At 37.4% G+C, this 12,324-nt stretch overlaps 1 long non-coding RNA gene across 1 annotated transcript in view; it reads right to left on the bottom strand.

Moving 5' to 3' along the window:
- Positions 1 to 7,022: 7,022 nt before the first annotated feature.
- Positions 7,023 to 12,324, bottom strand: part of LOC135329678 (uncharacterized) — a 61,663-nt gene continuing 56,361 nt past the window's right edge. Inside the window, exon 3 of the long non-coding RNA XR_010391218.1 lies at positions 7,023 to 7,278. This is a non-coding gene — a long non-coding RNA (uncharacterized LOC135329678). The remainder of the gene's footprint in view (positions 7,279 to 12,324) is intronic.

The following is a 12,324-nucleotide window of genomic DNA, read 5'->3' as shown; positions in this document are numbered from 1 at the left end:
GATGCTTTCACATATTGCCCTCAAAAGATAACAAAGTGGAAAAAGATTTTTTGAGAGAAAATAATTGTTTACTAAAAAAAACTTTACTGGGACCTGTGGCTTGTACAAATCTCATAATACTACTGTTTAGTAGTCGACTATGAGGATTTCTTTGTAAATTCTTTTCTCCTAGGAGCTTCATAAATGACTTGCTGGCCAAAACTGTACTTACTTGAATGTCCTGGAAAGTATAACAACCTGACATTATCCACAGTTACTCCATTTATTTGGTCATTGTTTGGTTGAAAATTCCACCACTGTAAGTTTGTGTTGAAATGTCGTTCTCTACTTGTGTATTTGTTACCAGAAAAAAAAAAAAAAACCCAAAACATAGGGCTTTAGAATTTAAAAGAAAAAGTAAAATGGTGGTGCAAGGCTGATTTTGGAGACACAACTTTGGATTGAGCTTTCCTCAAGCTGTAACTTGGCTTTACAGCATTTGGGTTTATTTGAATTTTGTTTGTGGTGGTGTATTTAAATGTATAGGTATTGGGTTTTTTTATGCTATGTTGTATTTTCTATAGAATTAAAATAGACTGAATTGCCTCAGCATCAATGTTTGATAGGGAACTACACCTTTCAGGCCTATTTCTGCTTCAGAATTTCTATACTATGACTTTTGCTAGCCCTTGTTGTGGCATTTGTTTTACAACAATGTAAAAACATCAACACTGACAACAAACTTTGAACTCATAATAATGTTTCTTCACACAAATAAAATTTTCCAATCTTTGCTATTGCATTTCAGCATAATTCTCAGGGCCTTACTTTGGTTGCCTCAGATATATTACAGTCCTGTTCACAAATATTCGTACTGTTAGTTTTAATTCCTAATGTTTTCAGATCATAAACGGAAGAAAAATTGTGCTGTTAAGGAAGTAATGACAGCTTTTAAATCAAGAGTGTCCTACATGGCCTTTTTTGTTATATAACACATTAAAAAAACTATGTAACAGAAAGAATACAGAGACACAATCATATATCCTCAAATTTTTCATCAAATTTTTCCTTTTTTTTTTAATAACAGAACCTGGATTCTATATGAGTCTTTATAACAGGACTCAGGAATTTTGGATTGACAGAACAACTGTAATTCATCTTTTCCAGCTTTGTCTTGTGTTTTGATGGTTGTACTTCTGGTAGTGTGTCTGAGGCTAGGAAGCCCCAAACTTAATTCTGGTGCTATTCTGTAGACTTACTGTCCTAGAAAGTTTTGTGACTGATGCATTCAGTGAACTCCTTGAAATAGATCACCTCTAAAAAAACCTGTTTACTTTATTCCAGTGACCTTCAAATCATATACTGGACTCTCCCTTAGCTGAAATGGAAATAGGGTACAACTGTGAGTGAAAACATATTACTCAAATGTTGTTACTTCTGGTGACAAATGAGATAATCATCCTCTGCAAGTCTATTGCCTCAAATAAACTTTCAGTTTCAGGATATTTTAAGTTACATTTCATTATAATAGTCAATTTTTCCCTCAAGAGATAATACAAGCGTCTTCTGACAGCATTGGGTTTGTGTGTATACTTACCTCAGGAATTAATTTGGCTTGTTATATCTTAATGAAGCTTGCAATTCTTGTTTTGCAGGTTTCTTTGATATTTAGGTAAAGGATAGTCTTGCACTTAAAGAACAAAAATGAGAGGCATGATATGAATATATGCCATCTATTCCTGGCTCAGTTAGTATTTCCTGTAGAAAACAAAGTAGAACTACAGTGTCTTTACATTCTTACGTACAAGGAAAAGAGCTGTCCCTAAACAAGTTATGTCAGTTCCAAGCTTCCCCGTTGTGTTAGCTCTGTCCAAAAAATTCCAAGTCTCAAGAACAATTTATGAATAACAGTGCTCAAAGGAGCAATCTTCAGTAAGGTAATAGTTGAAGGTAATCTGTTGTTCCAGCAATACATCTTTCCTAAAGCAGTCAGTTCCTAAAAGTGTTGGATGAAGAGCAAAATCATTTTAAGACCAAATAAAACAACAAATCACATCTTGCAACTAGTGTTCTTGCACTGTTTTCTTCTGGGTAGCTAGATGTGTGGGCAGAAAATTGTTTGAGTTGTTGAGCAATTGCTGACAGACAATTTCTGGGCAATTATCATTGGTTCTTGCCACATCTTTTTATTGTTGAAGTAAATCTTACTTCATTTTGCATGTTGGATTTTTCAAAACCAAGGGGACTTAAAATAAACAATATAGATTATAGGAATTCAAAAAAGAAACTGCTTTTGGAGTATTGTTTATTAAACAGTATTTCATCCACAGTTTCAGAACAAGTAGTTGCTGGGGCTTTTTTTCCCCCCATCCCCAACCATTAATTTTCCATGACAGGTAGCCATAGCGGAGCTGGAATAAACAGCTATCTTACACAGTACTGCCACTGGATGTTTTATCCTAGCTTCTGCGGTAAACATAACTGCAATGGTAAAAAGAGTATAACAAAGGGGAAAGTATTTGTGTTTAAACATTGGAAGGTGACATTATCTCTCTCTAAGATCAATAGATTCCTTATAGCATACTGTCTTGCAGTGCTGCATATGAGAAACGTACTTAGTCTGCCTCATGCCCAGTGGGTCTGCAACATTTACAAAGATTATGACTACAAAATGAGCATCATCTATTGCTGAAAGAAACAGAGGAAGGTTTTAGTCAGTTCTGTATGTTTATTTCTTAAAGATAAAGACATGGTCAACTAGCCTCTGAAAAGAGAGCTGATCCAACACCCAGTGAAATCAGTTGGCACAGTGAGGAAAGACTGAGTGGCTATTACTTGTCTATATAAATGACTGTTCAGTAAGCTTCAGTGGTGATCTTGAGGGACTCCTGAAATCTAGAAGGCACAATCCGCTGAATGAGATAACAGTTACCAGGAAAGAGCTGCGTGTTCCTATTATAAAATATTCATATTCAGCCTTCATGGCTGGATTATTTTGTAGGCTCATGTATGCATTTTCTTGGAGAATATGACTTACTCTAAACTAGCTAGATCCAGTCTTACAGGGTAAAATTATTCTAGTTCAAGAGAAGGAAACTAAAACACAGCTTTTCTGTTCCAGGTTTCCCTGCACTTCTAAGAATTTACAGTCATACTGAATGATTCCAGATGCCTTATTCATTTTGATTTATTACAATTATCTGATGGGATTTCAAATACTTAATATATATAATAAGAATGATTCATTTCAAGCAAGGTAAATAAGTTACCTCACAACTATTGCATACTGTTAGCATCAGGCAAAAAGAACTTTGCTAACTAAAAGGAGTGCAGCTACACCATCACCTTTCTTTCTTTTTCTCAAAAATAATTTTTATATGTCTGAAAAAAACTACCATACACTCTAAACATTTTTTAAACAGCTATATAAATATTTGCAACAACGCATATATTATTTGTCAGGGAGCAATGAGAGGCAACTGCTCCCTAAGGGATGGGGAGCCAGGAGCCAAGCATGATGACAAGGCTGGCAGGGCCAAGGTCTTGCTGTCCAGTGCCCAGTCCCACAGCACTCAAGCAGGGCAAGCCCAAGGGTGGCAGCTGGGGTCAATCAAGAGTCCAGACCATCAGACAAGTTCATAATGAGGAGACAGGTCTGAGGTCAAGCCAGGCCAGTCTGCATGTCAAGGCCAGGATCAGATCCAGTGACAGTAGCCAGGCTAAGACACAGCCTGGTGATTGCCAGCAAAGTCCACAGGGACAAGACAGTGCCAAGGTCAAACCAGGAGGACAGTCCATGGATCAAGGTCCAGATCAAGGAGGTCCATAGTCAGGCACAGATGTGACTGTGACCTAGCTGGAAAGGGAGCTGGAGACCAACTCTCCCACACATAGCTGGGCAGGGACTGTAGGCCCAGGGCTGAGCTTAAATGGAGCTCCTAGGCCCACGTGCAGGGGTGTGGGTACAGGCACAAAGTGAGGCTGGTTAGGGCAATCTAGGCCTATTAGTGCACTTACAGCCCTGTTATTAAACATATATAGTGTTTCCACTGTGTCTTTAAGATTTAATGTATTTTAAGTGAGTGACTACCTTGATTTTTCATTGATGATACAGATGACTTCATTAGCCAAACATTTTTTGTGAGTGTGTGACAAAGTTTATAAATTACATGCAAAGGTGTTATTAGGAATGCTTTATGAAATAAAAAAAGTTAGAGCTTACAAGGTATGAGGGAGGGCAGAAGTCTTCAGGACTCAACTAGAGCAAATGCCTGAAGCAGCAGATTATACAACCTGCATATGAAGGCACGTTGAGGTCATATCCAACATGACCAATGACTAGTGTATCAGACTGAGATACAATGAGAAAATGTCTCAATAAAGCCTTTTCTCATGAGTGTTATTTGACATGAAAAAATAATTAAAAAACCCCACCCAGACCTCTTTTTTTGATATTGACTCATTCTTGAAATAATCTATGGAATAACCTATTAGCACCCAACTATTCAGTACATTTTAACATCTTGCACTATTTCCATCTTCAGGCTATCATTTTCTTTTATCATACCAGCAATTGTACCATTTCTTTGTGCAAATCTATCACATTATGGTGATTCAGTTGTTACTTTTGTTGAGCATGACTATAATGTTAAAAATACACTAGTATTTGGTGGTCTGTATGACACACAAAAAATATTTAGTGCATGATCTAGCAGCCCTTGCTGAAGTAGGTCTGAGACACACACAAGAAAAAGGTTGAAGAATAACCCATATAATAAGTAGCCTAGATGCTACACCATGATAAGGATAGGAGACAACTTTTTCTTCAAGTGTACACAGTCTTGATAGAGTTCTGGTATCCCTCTAAAAGGGGATATTCAACTAAAGGGTCAGATTTTGTAATGCTGCTGGTTCTATTTTTGTGCAGTGTTCTAAGGTTGAAACATTACAATGTAAAACCAAGGTCATGAGGCACCCTTGATTGTACCAGTGAAGCACACTAAAGTATATTATCAGCTGTCTGATCCTCAGGCATCTGCTGCAGTCAATCTGTTGCTCTGGATGCTTGTTTTCAAATGCTTTTCTCACATCTCCCAGTGATTAATACAACTAAAGTTTTGCTGACTAGGAATCAGTGACAGAAGAGCTCTACGCAGTGTTTTATTCCAAATACAAGTAAAAATAGTAGTTATTAACATGATTGGACTATACAAGCCTGGGTCTTCCATGAATATGCATCAGTTTAATGCTGGTGCAATTCCATTTACTTCTGCAGGATCTGTAACTCCAGAAGAGCATCAGATCCCACAATTAAAACTTTTTTTTTTTTTTTTTTTTTTTTTTTTTTTGCTGGGCAATTGTACTGAACTGTGTAGTATGGATTATGAAATCATTATCTGAGACTCATAGTCAAGCTGTGCTGTATCAGCCTATGGTTGCTGTCGAGCAACTGTAACCAGACCCCAGCAATTCTCCCTTGTTTGGAGGGCATCCCCACACGGCTACTCCAGTTAACTCTGGGGAAGGAGGAGATCCTTAGGAAAAAAAGTAATGTGACAAGGGCACAGCTGCAGCCCAGATATATCCAGACTCTAGAACAGCCCTTTGAAGTTATCAAAAGACAGCTCTAAATAGAGAAAACACTGATTATTCTAGCTTTACTAGATTGCAAGACAGCTACAGCCTAGAAGAGAAGTACAAAGGCAAAGCTGCTTTGTCCTTTCCCACTGCCACCTCTCCCCAGTGTCAGGTTCCTAACTTAGCCTGGATGCAGTAATACTCAGCGTGGCTCCAAAACTGAAATGAGCGCTTTATCTGTACTTGACTAGGCTCCAAAACTTCAGTAAGGGGAGGCTGAGTAACAACTTGGCTGTAGGTGGATTAGAGACTTTGCAGTGTTTATTTATTAAATATATCCCATTTTGTGTCTTGTTTGCAGCTTGGCAGCAAAAGGGAGTAAAACTTTTTTCCTCTACATCTCATTACTGAAATAATGAGTAAGACTTCCTCCCCCTCCCCATTATTACTGGAATAATCTGCCAAGCAAGCAATTGAGTTGCTTTACCTTATCACAATCTTTGCCAAGAAAAATTTAGTGGCATGCTAATTTAATGGAAAATATTATAGATACATTCGTTTCAGACATAAATTCTGTATAAAAAGATAGACATCTAATGGGAAAAAAAAGTTTGTTCCTATAAAGGAGCTTTGTCTGCTTTACTGTTTTTCTCAATGTCTCTTTTTTATCTGAAATAGTACAGAGCATATATGACAGATAGTTACATGAAGTTACCCACCTGTTGCTGAAATGTAGCTGTAAGAATGATAGCATCTTTTCAGCTTAATTAAATATTAAATAGAAATACCAACATAATTATCACAAATACTCTTTTGGTAACCAAAAGATGATAAAGTCCATTTAATGCTGTGCAAAGCAAGGTTGGGGGTATGCCTGGGAGGAAGGAGCAGTGTAAGTAACTCACAGTCAAGGCAGAAATGTATTTAAAAAATGTAAACCTTATCAACAACAAAAAGATAACTGAATTCCATGTTAATTTCAACCAACTAACAAATGAAAACAATCAGGCTCAAACAACAGAGATGACAAACAGTTTTTTAGTTCCTAGAATATTTTTACGTGCTAAAAATAGGCATTTCTCACTTTAATTGCATGAGAAACTACAAGCTGAGGATCAGTAAAAGGTTATAAAAAGGTGCATGGCTTGAAGATAAAAAAGCAACAGAGCAGAAATATCAGAATAAAAAGTTATGATAAAGATGTGTATATTAGATATTCTGCAGGGCTGAGTTAATAGAGTTGCTTTAATTATGACATAAACTAAAAGTTAGAGCAATAATATGTGTGAGGCAATATTAAAGGTTAAAAAAGCCAGATACCATGGGGTTCACTGATAGTGCAAACTATGTTCAGAATTGTAAAAGTGAAGATTTACAGGTAAAACGTCTTATAACCAGTCCCAATTTCCACTCTTTTCATGACAATTCCATAAGAATTAAAGAGAAACGAAACAATATTCTCCTCATAGTTGTATAATAATATCATTTAATCTCCTAATTTTGTGTAACAACAAAAATAGATTTACAGATCTGTTTGCTTCAACCAAAAATAAAAAATTCTCAGCTTTAATGCAGGCATTTAGTAAGTGACATCATCCTCAAAACATGAAGCTGCTTTTTCTTCTTCTCAACTCACATTGTTGAGAACGTCCTGCTGTTCTTCTGCTGAAATAAGCTGCTTTAATGATTTCAGAGGCCTGTTTTCTCTTGGCATATGTGGCCCTGGAAATGCATAAAGACATCACAAAAATGTATAGACGTCCCAGGTTTTGCTAGCTATTAGAATATAGACAAATAGTGCAGAATCCCCAGATTCAGAGTATAATGTTGACTTGAAGCCACCTTCATAGACCAGGCCTTTGGAAGATGACTCACAAAGGCTCTGCTCAGGACCTGCTCTGCACCATTGTTTCACTGTGGTTTGCACAGTTTTCATTTTGTATGAGTTATTTTCCCTGTTTTAGGCAAGACTTTTACTCAGGAAGGAACCTTCTGGATTTACTAGGCTACTTCTCACTAACGTGTAGGATTTAACTTGGTAGATAGCTAGCTAAGTCTTGAGTTTCAGGAAGAGGATTTACATATCAGCAACTACGGTCTGTTTTACAAATTCATGTTTCATAATTCATGGTAAGTGTGATCTGCTCTATATAGATAGATCATTGTTCTTCTGTTTTCAAGCTTCTTCAATTGATTATTCATAAAATCTTGTAGTGCATTAGACATTAGTCTAGAAAGTCTAGCAGTAGCTCTCTCTGGAATATATAGTTTACCTTAATTCTTTAAGTAAACTCATTCCTGGTATGAATGCAAAAAGGGCTTCCATTTAACATTTGATGTTTCAAAATATGTTTGCCAGTGCACTTTCTTCTCAAAAGGCGTTCCTTCTCACACTAAATACATCGAATTCTACTACTCAACTTGAAAATAGCACATAAACATATTTCTTAATTGTGTTAGGTGGTTCCTTAATACACCCTGTGTTTTGAGAACCACACAATCACCCTGTATGTTTCTGAATCTTTTCTTTGGATCCAGGGTTTGGCATTGGATGTGTATACAGGGACATGGGTGCAGAAGGGTTGGTGGAGATGCTCTAGTGTACAGCAAATAAAGCCTAGCCTAAGAGATGTTGCACAATACGCATCATTCTTCTTTTGCTCTGGAAGAAACAGGGATCCAGTGGGATAAAATGAAACATGATTATACAGTTAAGAACTTTAATGGTGTTACTGTGATACATGCAGGTTGAAATTGAGTAAAGGACACACAGGGTACCATCATTCTGGCCTTTCATAACCTCAGGGTGTTTTGACATCTTTTAAATGTGTATCTGCATGTCTGAACAGTCAAAGCGAAGCAAGCCAGCCCTGAGTGCTGCTGGTGTGGTGCTTTTTAGACCAGTGGCTGCTTGACAAGAACAGTTCTGGGTTTTCATAGGTCTACCATTATATGCACACCTAACGCTGCAATTCCTTCAATATACATTCAGTGGCAGCTGATGTATCCAAGCGTCAGGCTCATACAGAAGCTGTTTATCTCTGGTTCTTTCTATTTTGTAATTTGGTATGCAATGACTTTTTGTTTCTTCTGACAATTTTTCTTCCCATGTGGTCTCCCAGGAGTGGCTAGAAAACCCACTTACATGTGCCTGACTTCAGAGTTACACACAGTGCACGGATTCTTGCCCCAAGTATTCCACAGAGGTTGTGATCTGTAACTAGATCCCCAGCTTGCTCTTATCAGTGCCATAACATGACAATGTATCACTGCTCCTTTACTACAGAAAAGTGGCTTAAGTGACTCATACTGGGGAAAAAAAACCCAACTATTATTAAAGTTACAGGATTAAGCACTATTATATCCAAAACTGGAAGACTTACAAATGATTAAAGAGAAAGATGTTCCTTCTTGGCTCTTCCTGTAACTTGACCAAGCTGCATTAAATAGGAATAGAAGTGAAGTGTCATGATCTGCTCTACTGCTCAAGGAGAGCTCGTTCACAGCAGGGGAAATAAAAGGGTGCCTGATAAAAAGGGGTACTAACTTGGGAAATAGGAGGAACAAGTCGACCTGAAGTATGGGTTAAATAATTAGTAGCTTATTTTTGAATGCAAAATATTAAGTGATTAATTGAAGATCTTAGTCTTTGGTTGAGACTCTCACTGTCTTTCAGAACCATTGAAAATGCTGTCTGAATTTCCTACCCACTACATGAGCAATGAGACTTCACACTTTTAAGGCTTTTTTTTTCCAACGGTTCATAACCATTTGCTAAACATTACAACATCTTGGGAATGGAAGAAGATAAACAGGATCACTGTTGAAACATAGTCTCTTGAGTAGAAAACAGGAACTGCTTAAAAGTTCTCTTAATTCTATTTGGCCAATATTTTATATACTAGTTTTTCTAGGAAGAGTTTACACAAATCATAAAAATCAGGAATACAACACCTATAATGTAATTTTTAGGAGAGCTTTCAGCAAAGTTCCTTGTTCTATGTCAGATACAGATGGGCAGAACAGAGTGTTTATTTAAAATCCCAAAAGGGATTCAAAATGAACTACCTGCACTGCTGAAGCATCACTGGTCTAGCTGGCAAATTATATCAAGCAGCACTGCCGCTGCATACGGATTTCAGAACTACAGATATTTAGTCTTCTGGGCTCCTCTAATTCCAGGTTGATGATACAATGTATTATATACTGAGGAGTATTACTTAACTTGCATAAAAAGTAGACAGAGAAGAGTCATCTGAGAGGATGATGTAGAAATTATATTTGTTTACAGCATTTATTATTATTCAGAAAATGGGGAAAACTCTTTCTGCTCAAACATAAGGTTTGTTTTTCCTCACTGGCTTTGTGCTTCATAATATCTTATGATAGTAATTAAATATGGGAGAACTCAGCATCAGATTATTAGTACTATTATCAGTTTTAATAGGAGCACTTCTGATTAAGAGCTTCTCTTTAAAAAAAGTCTTACTTTAAGATTTAGGCCGCTGAAAGTCTAGGCATAATCATATCATAACCATCTGTACATTCGTCATACTAGTAAAACGAGTCATCTAGAAGGTTTTATCCATGTGAGCTTGACTGGTATCTAGCAAAGGATAGCAAAAAGGAGGTTGTATGTGAAATTAAGAAAGAAATCAGGATAAGTAGAATAAATAGAAGGATATATGGAATTAACTGATTTCTGCATTTAAAAAAGGATGATATTATTTTTCGAAAATCAGTGCATGTTTTTTATCTCTAATGTATACCAGGATGAAACACACAAACTGCTAGGGTCATGACTGTTTTCTGGAAGCAGCTGTCAGTATGCAGCTACCTTCACAGTGATAAAAGTGATAAAAGTGATAGTAAATGGAAAGTACATCAAGAATGTATTTTCATATTTTAAGTTGGGAATGACCTTGGGTGTTGCCTGATCCTACTATTGTTACAAATGTTCATACAGTGACTAACGTTGACATTGGAACATTCAGAAGCAAATACATTAATTAGTCAACTTGATGAACAGGTTTGTGGTCATGAAACTCCTTGGCAGCCTACATGAGTAATTGAAGGCTCCATGCATTTGATTTGAAATGGAGACCTGGAATCTGGGACCTCCATTGTGTTGCCTACTGTAACTTACCCTTTGCACATCTGCAAATTGTGTTGCAGACTGTCCTGAAGACTGAAAGCTGCTTAGCAATACCATGACCGACAGCCAAACTGTTTTGCGTGAGCTGAGAATCTTTGCTCCCTAAAGGGGATGATTCCAGCAAGTCTGGGCAGGTTTTCAATCTGAAGGAAGAATAAGGAGGTACGTTACCCAAACGCCTTCTCTATCCTCCTCTGGCGGATACAGAAATCTCTTCCCCTTGTACATGTATAGGAGGAAGGCCTCCCTTTTCGTCTGGGTGTGCAGGCTTCATTTCATTTAATGGAACTAAACATTCTGCTGCTGTTACAGGAAAGTGCCTTTTGGCCAGTCCATTAGTATCAGTGAAGATACTTGCTGATTTTCAGGCCCACATATCTGAGCACCAAGACTGCTAGAAACACTAACTCTAGAATGTTCTGAATTTCTAGACAAATTTTATCCAGAAAATAAAACTCAGTTATTAGAATACATGAAAAAGGTTTATTAAAGGAACATTCAGGTTGCAGACTAAGCACTCCAAAATTGGGAAATGATAGAGATAAGTCTGCTTATAGAACTTTAATTTAGGAACTTTGTGGACAGAATTACAATAGCCTTCGATTAAATAATTCAGTACTATTTTTTTTCCACTCTCCTTTGAAGTGAATCAGGGTTGCACGCTCATACAATGTGTACCTTGTTGCAAAAGCTGGGAGATAATGAGACAGAAAACTGCAGGAAAGAGAAAGGACAATTTCATGGCTCAGAGGCCTGAGTGTTGTCCTGGGTAACTGATACCTATCCATGCCTGTGTCACAAAATGTCTGTGTGACAGCAGACACGGCACATTAATTAAACTTTTCACAGGTGGCAACTAAGTGTACATGCTTCATTCCTGAAGCTTCCACATTCGAGACATTTTCAGAAGTGAAGAGTGATCGCAATTACCCTGAAGCGTGACAGACCTGGAGTTACTCAGAAGAGAGGTCACAGGAGCTTCTTCTAAGCAGAGGCTCATCCTTGGAAACTGCTGCATCAATTTTATTAAGCTGTCCCAGTTAAACTAAGTGTATGTCTATACGCAGGGGATGGCATTGGGCTTCAAAACTCTAAGACCAAATGATTAAAATTTGGTAAAGTCAAAAGCAACAAACCACAGGGTTGTCCAAAGGAAAACACTGGTAAATAATACATGATACATGTACATGACAGCTATAGCTGTCTCTGGAATACCTCTAGACAGTGGGAGATATGACCACATGAGGAAGACAGGGAAATGTCTGTCTTTCCAGTGTTAAAAAATGTATCATTGGTACAGCACAGGTGGAACACCAGGGTTTTCAAAAGTATAACACGTTTCCCCATGCTAGTCATTCATTTAAAACTGAGGCTGCTCAAGTGCATTTTCTACTAATATCGACCCTAAAAAACAAAATTCCTGCATCTAAAGCTTTATGTCTGCTTCACATACTTTCCCATCCTAGAATTATATCCAAGCATACTGACTCTTTAGTTCTAAAAACTTCTTTCTGAAATTCACCCCACCCTGTAACTCAGAGAAGAGTTGAGTAAACCAATCAGCACATATTCAGCTTTAAGGTTATGAGTTATCCCGTTGCAGTCAGCCTTTC

Source organism: Dromaius novaehollandiae, chromosome 12 (assembly GCF_036370855.1).
Source record: "Dromaius novaehollandiae isolate bDroNov1 chromosome 12, bDroNov1.hap1, whole genome shotgun sequence".
NCBI lineage: Eukaryota > Metazoa > Chordata > Aves > Casuariiformes > Dromaiidae > Dromaius > Dromaius novaehollandiae.
This window is presented reverse-complemented; position numbering and strand designations above follow the sequence as displayed.